At 41.2% G+C, this 7,512-nt stretch overlaps 1 long non-coding RNA gene across 1 annotated transcript; it reads right to left on the reverse strand.

The window, feature by feature from the left end:
• Positions 1 to 2,826: 2,826 nt before the first annotated feature.
• On the reverse strand, positions 2,827 to 6,268 carry LOC140332202 (uncharacterized). Its single transcript, XR_011921061.1, has 2 exons — positions 6,081 to 6,268; positions 2,827 to 3,206 (listed from the first exon to the last, which is right to left on the reverse strand). It is a non-coding gene; the product is annotated as an uncharacterized lncRNA (long non-coding RNA).
• Between the last annotated feature and the right edge of the window lie 1,244 nt (positions 6,269 to 7,512).

The following is a 7,512-nucleotide window of genomic DNA, read 5'->3' on the forward strand; positions in this document are numbered from 1 at the left end:
ACTTTCATGGAGAAGATCAGCCAAGTGCTCGGGCCAACTTACAGCAGCAAGTTTTCAATTGCTTTCTTTCTTTCTTTTTTTTTTGCTGTATAGTGCTGCAAGTCGCAATCAGAATACAAATAAACTGAAATGTTATAAAACATGAACCTTATAATGCTGTGGCCACAATAATGAGTTTTCCATTATTTTTTTTCTAAATGTACAAGAACAGTTGCTAGTGAATATTAGCGATTGATGAACTACTAGATTGTAAGCTCTTCAGGGCAGGGTCCTCTCCTTCTGTGTCATTGTTTGTATTAGTCTGTCATTTGCAACCCCTGTTTAATGTACAGCGCTGCATAATATGTTGGCGCTATATTAATCCTGTTTATTATTAATAATAATAATAACTGTTGGAATATGCAACAGCTTTCACACTTGAATGTAGTACCTAATGCGGCCACCAGACGGCCCTGTGCTTTTTTTGTTTTTGGTTAAAGTGGAACTAAACTAAAAATAAAACTAATTACCTGCGCCGGTCCTTCCCATGATCCCGTCCCTGGATTTTCTCTTTGTCTTCTCTTCCGCCATCCGTGGTTAAGGGGAGAATTTCTGCAGAATTTATATCTATTTTATTCCTATACATTCAGAGGAAACCTATGTACTTCACTTATCTAACATAGTTTCTGCTCTGATGAAGCTGAGAAGAGTCTGTGAAACGCGTTTCCAAGTGAAACTATCCTATATTTGATAATTATGTATTAGATGAAACTATTCAATTTGTGTAAAATGTGTATCAATAAAATAAATGTATTTACCTGCCTCTATCACACAGATGTTTTAACTCTTTTGTATGTTCAAAGTGTTAATATTTTCTCATATGTGTAATTCATACATTTTGAATTTTAACTATATCCAATTGGTATATTAACTTAAACTAAAACCCCAATCTTGTGTGCCACTTTATTTATTGTTATCTACATATGACACACCACTCTTTTGGTCTTACCTTTAAGTTAATAACTTTAGGTTGTTTGGCTGTTTATGTATATTGTACTTCATGTATACCTAAGGAGGGTGGAAGACTAAAGGATATTTGATTGTAACTGGGAACTTTACTTTTCTCAAAATGAATGCAGAGAAAATACTGAGACAGTCCATAAGGCCACAGATACAAAGGCACAAAGGAAAGAGAGTAAAGTATGCTTCCGAATAAAGAATACTTCAAGAAACAATGTGCAATATGGAAAACAGAACAAAGAGCAAAAAGAAGTTCCAAGCCAACCGTAAGAACCACAATAAATGGCAATGACAGAGATCAGCGGCATGGAACTTTCAAAGTAACAAACACTCATCCAATCTAGAACTGTTATATAGATTCAGGAGAAACATAACAAACAGATAACTTTCTAGCAGATGGAAGTAGCACTACGGCTGAAGGAAGTGGCATGGAATACTTATATGGCGCAATGCTGATGGACCTATAAAGGATGTGTTGTATGAACTAGAAGGTGAAGTCAGCCGTAAGGCAATTAGCAAGCAAAGGACTAATTACAAAATTCCAGGGTGACAAACGTACTATTCAGTATGGAGAAAAGGTTATTGCAACGGCCATGCTGGGTAAGCACCTAAATGAGCTGGACATAGGGGGGACAGGCACACTCTGTGCACTTGGGTATAGTAACTGCATTCACGTGTGGCACAGAGAACTGGGTCACAGACGTCTAGTTGGTATACATGGACTAACCACACAGAACCCAACAAAAGATGATGTGCTGCCGTCCTGTCCAAATAAAGAGTGTCAAACCTAAACCTAAAGAGCAACTCCTCCAAAAGTAAGCCAGAGCTTCAGAGCCACTTGGCACAGCGATGTGTGTGGTCACACCAGCCGGTAACACGGTGACTTTAACAGATGACTATTCAATATACACCGTCACATATCTAATGAAAAAACAAGTGATGGATAAACTGCAGGACTATGTGACAAGTAACACATGGAGGTGAATTTACCGGACACAAAATATAGAATTTTTCTGAAGAAGTTCGGGACAGAGCACCAAAAAACTGCTGCCAATGAGCAGGGTAGTTCCTGGTTCCAACCTTGCCTTGCTATTGGCTGCTGGTCTTATTTATACCCCCAGGTTCCAGGCTTCCATACTTGTGAGTTTCTCAGTCAGCCATTTTGTGCCCTTTTAGATTCCTGACCTGTGCTTGTACCTGGATTACTCTTGCCTGCCGCCTGCCCTGACCATCACTTTGCTTGAACCATACCTCCTGCTGTCATCCAACTGATTACCTGATCTGTGCTGTCCTTACACCGGAGCCCTCTGTCCTGCTCGCCCAAGGTGGGGAGACCTGGTTTCACCCGCAGCAAAGTAGTTCTGTGACCATGTGGAGGTGCTCTAGTGAAGACCGGGAGACGCTTAGACTTTACGCCAGGTAATCCCGTGTCACCTGACAGGGGGCGCTGCCCTAAAACTGGCATTTAACTCCATGAACTCTGGCATGGTGGGAAACCAGAAAAAGTTTTTATTTACATTGAAGGAGAGAAGTGCAGCAAACTCCGAAATCAAGCAGTGGAAGGTATTCCTATCAGATATTCTGGAACCAAAGATTAACAAGGTAGTAAACAGTGTAACCTTTGTTGAAGACTTAAGAGATGGTGTGATGACCCCACTTAAATGTGACGAGCATCCTCATTGGCCAATGAAGCAGCAGGGGGTGGACAAGCTCCTGATAGCTCAGGGTTGCTCCAGGTGCTGACCAGGTGAGTCTCACTGGGGTACCTGAAGATCTATTATTAGAATTTTATTTCTGACATCAAAAGAAACTAAAAGAAATGTGGCATGGAGTATAATTTTCTATTTATTTGTGTTTTTTTTTATAAAAGGTTCTGCCCACCCAAATCTAATCTTCATATTCCAGGTGATCCCACAACAAGAGTTTATTTCTCTGGGATTCCAGCGGTGAGCATTTTGTAGATACCTGGCATGGGGTAAAGTGAATGGAGAACACTGGGCAGGGGGGGAATCACCTTCTGGAATATAGGGGGAGGGGTGAGATTCATCAGGATGAGGAAGATTCATCGGGAATGTGGATCAGCGGTTGGGAATCATGCTGAATATACAGGGCAGGCACATCACACTGGCTGACCCATCGTTTTTGTTCTTAAGTTTTGTCCGCTGCCCCTCATAGGCTCTCAGGTCCGTCCTGTAGACCGGGGTCACCTAAATGGAATGAAAAGGATTGTTATTGGCAGAATTTCATTTCTGAAGATCAAAAACCAAAAAACTGAAATTCCAATACAATTGCCCAATATTGGGGCCCAGAGGTTTGATTGGGCCCAGAGGTTTGATAAACACTTTCTGCACCATCAGCCTAATATTAGGAGATACAGACAGTATCAGGAACTGCTGAATTCCCGCTTCTGTACTTTGCAAATGTTTCTCACCTGAAGATCCTGCCAGTAACGGCCCTTTTTGTTGCAGGCTGACAGCGCTATGCCGCTGTTTTAGGATTGGTAGCAGTGTTGTCAGCCTACCATGTGCAGGCTTTAGGTTGGCCATTGGGGAGCCCATCTCATCCATCTGATTGGCAGCCACACAAAGGGGCACAAATATGGCAGGCAGACGAGAGTACCCCTACCTGTGGGGCGTTGTTAGCCCGCAGCAGAAATTGTCTTCAAGTAACAAACTTTGCAGCTCAGAGAAGGTTTATTTGTACCTTTTAGGTCATTAATTTTAAAACATGTCCCATGCTGACAAGGACTGTGGCGGCTCTGATTCATTGATCAGCTAATTGAAGTATTAATATTGTTACTATTATCATTAGTTGTATTATCTTTTGTATTACTAAAGAAATGCAAAACATTGCTATGCTTTTCTCCCTCATTATTGCTTTATTTCATTCTAAGACCAAACAAGATATGAAAGTTATCAAAGTCAGACTATTTGATGCCATTAAATATAACAGTTATAGAAAATACACAGCTCAGGTCACACTTACCTAATCTGAGAAATAAACAAATATTATAAAACAATGGGATGAGAATCGGTATTGGTGGAGCGGGGTGACTGTTGTAATGGTGGAAACAATACTGAAGCGTACGGCTCGCCAATGTTCGTCTCATACAACGTAATAGTACCCTGACGTCACGCTGCGCCTGCCTTGTTTTTCCATCTCTAATACAGGTTGTGAATTTAGTGCAATATAAAGGTGAACGTTGTCATTCAGAATATAGGAATTTATTAGAATAATAAATATTTTTTTAATAATAATAAAACATAAAAATTGCAAATAATGTCCAGACTTTTCTGTTGTGTTCTCACAGACCACTGCTTGGCGACCTCTGCTCCAATTCATCTTTTACTTAATGTTCATCTGAATCTACAATGAAATTCAACCTTTCTCAATCTTTGTACCCCAGAGTAACCCTTCATTTTTCCGAATTTAGGGAACCCTGTAAATACCCATTCCTTAGGGGAGTGGGGCAATGCCCCTTAGGTCAGGGGTCAGTTGGAAGTGTTCTCATTGCCACCCTTAACAAAGCTAAAATGTCCAGTGTCAGCTTCTTTCTTGGGGCTTTTGATGTTTTTAACAATAAATATTTGTGATATATGTCGTTATCATAGCTACTTCCACCTCTTTCCGTATGACTCTCCTGTGTGGGTCCTATGGGGGCACCACAAATAGGAGATCATCCCATCCATGTCATCTACAGCTCAAGCAAGCCCAAGGATCCCTGGAGAGTCACAGAATTATTAATGAGATTAGCTGATCTAAGGTGATCTGTTCACAAGGTGACAACACGTCAGTGATTTCCCTGCAGATTAAACAATGTTGTCACCCTGTTTGGGTATTAACATACCCGGAGACAGAATCCACAGATAATAACATTTACAGCGATGCTGTTGTAACTCCAATGACAGCTTTCATCATCTCTACTTGGCAAATTCTGGCTGTAAAAAGTGAAATGTTTCATGGAGAAGTCTCTATGGTGCCGTCCGCAAAGCTTATCTGTGACTGTCCGCAGGTTGGGATGTGATCCTGGAGATGTATAGGAGGAATATGAGTACAATATGAACAATATGAGCGAGCAAATCACCCGGGGACAATAAACAGCACTTAGGGTCCATGAAACCTTTCATAGAAACAAGTGACAGCAAACAATGAAACTCTACAATAAATCGTTATTATACAAAAGATATCTGTAAATATCCCATACATGAGGTGCATGTGGGCACAACATACAGAGATCACTGACCATCGATACAATCCACCGATCTCCTATTACCGGTCCCGGCTCCCCTCCATCATATCGATCATTAGGCAGCACAATCATTTCTGTCTGTTCACACATCAAGGAGAACCCCGCCTGTAGGTTGGAATAATTCTCACCTACAGATACATTCTCCAACAACCCTTCATATAGCCCAAAGCAATGTACAGGACAGGAGGAGCTCAGAATATTTCCCCGACACGTTACGCAGCTATGGGCTCTGCTTCATCAGGGAGATCAGAGATATTTCAATAACTATGCACAGCTATAGTCCAATCAGACACAATTGTATGGATATGTGGGACCTCCGCAATTATGGTGTTCATACAAAATAAAACCAACATTCACCTTTCTCCAAATATGTAACATGATTTATACATAGTGTATGTTCTGGGAATAATATGAAGACCTGAAATGCGGCCTCTTCTCTCCAACGCTAACAGATACGGCATTCTTCTTTACATAGACACCAATAAAAACCCGCCAGGGGTTCTGTCCTCTCAGATGCTTGGAATAACCTTGAAGCTGATACTTTATCTCTATGAGCTCTCTCCTCTAAACTCTTCTCTTAGTACATTGAATGCAGATTTACTAAACAGATGATCTTCAGGCCACGGTCCCCTCCTCCTCTTGTGTCAATGTCTTACAACCCCTATTTAATGTACAGCGCTGCATATTATGTTGGCGCTATATGAATCCTGATTAATAATAATAATAATAATAATACAAATATTAATGATAATAATAATGATAATAATAGTAATAATAATAATAATAGAAAATATTAAAAAAAATAATAATAATGATTCTGGATGTATCTCACCTCTGTGAGCTCAGGGTTTGAATCGGAATCCTGGGAATTCTGTAGAATTGGTGCTGCCTGAGATGCAGCCAGGAGACAGAAGATCATGAGACTGGCGGTCCAGGTGGCCATGGTCCTATATTGGTCCTATATTGGTCCTAATGGTCCTCTCCTGCTCGATCCCCTATGAAGAATCAGCCGGCTCCCTGTTCCTGTATATAGGGTTTAGTAAATAGGATGGGGCGGTGCAGTGATTTAGTAAATATTGGCTCATACAATCCATTGCACAATAAGTAATTAACCCTCCGAGCGCTGTGTAAGGAGATCCGTCTCCCCATCCACCTTCTATTCATCAGACGTGACTCAATGCCCCAAGGATGACATGTAACATGTGACATGTATGACCCCCCTGTGCCATGGGAGCAACGTGTGGACAGATTAGGAGTATTTTGGCTTTTGCTTTTGGATGGGGGGGGGGGGGGGGAATTTGCACAATTTAATGGCAAGGAGACAAAATGTAAGAAAAATTGCCAGCTTCTATTTTTGGAATAATAAAAGCAGATTTATAGGTAGCTGAAAAGATCGGTGAGTATTTTGGGTGAATCTTTTCCCCAATTCTGCCCACTTTCCATAAATGTAAGCTGTTCTGACCAGCAGTGAGCAAATAAAAGTTTGAATTCCCCCAAAAATCAAGACAATTTGCTAAACTTTGCCGTTTTGGTGAAATGTATTGGAATCATGACAAAGGTGAAATTAAAATTGTTTGTAAGGGTGCAGCGAGCTTTACATTGTAGCTGATGGATCCTCCGATCCAGGATCTGTTCTTGTACCAAATAAAAGGGCCCCTCACTGGCTCCATCATTTCAAATTCTGCCTTTTATTGACCTGCACCCGTTTGTGCACCCCTGTGTCTGTTCTGTGGTTGTGGTGATCGGCTATTCAGTATTTCAGTCTGTGCCCACACTGACCGGTCCTCGTTTCATGGCATCCAGGGGGCCACTGTTCTGGAGCCTCAGAGGACCCCGGAACTGGAGAGCCAATGGGAACCATCCAATCCGCATCCCAGCTGAAGATCGACCCCCAAAGCTGTAGGATAGAGGACTTGGGGACCGGCAGTCACATGATTATGGAATTAGGTGATGTGATGTGATAGGAATGAAATCTTTATTTTTGGACTTTAATACAGCAATGGCACAAAGCACTTGGGGAGATTTTCTAAAAGATTTCTGGCTGTGCACAAAGCAAAGCAATTATCACTTAGCTAATATTTCACTTAGCTTAGAGAAGCTCTGCTGACTTCAATCATCCAATCATGTGCAAAGAACAATCCTGGTTTTAAAAATCTTCCCGAATTCACTAAGCAAAATTTCTCGCAAGGTGGTAATTTACCCTGTGAACAGCTTTAGTAAATTTACCCCATTAGCTCCCTTAAATAAAAGTGATTAATTAGCCC

The sequence above is a fragment of the Pyxicephalus adspersus genome, chromosome 5 (genome assembly GCF_032062135.1).
Source record: "Pyxicephalus adspersus chromosome 5, UCB_Pads_2.0, whole genome shotgun sequence".
NCBI lineage: Eukaryota > Metazoa > Chordata > Amphibia > Anura > Pyxicephalidae > Pyxicephalus > Pyxicephalus adspersus.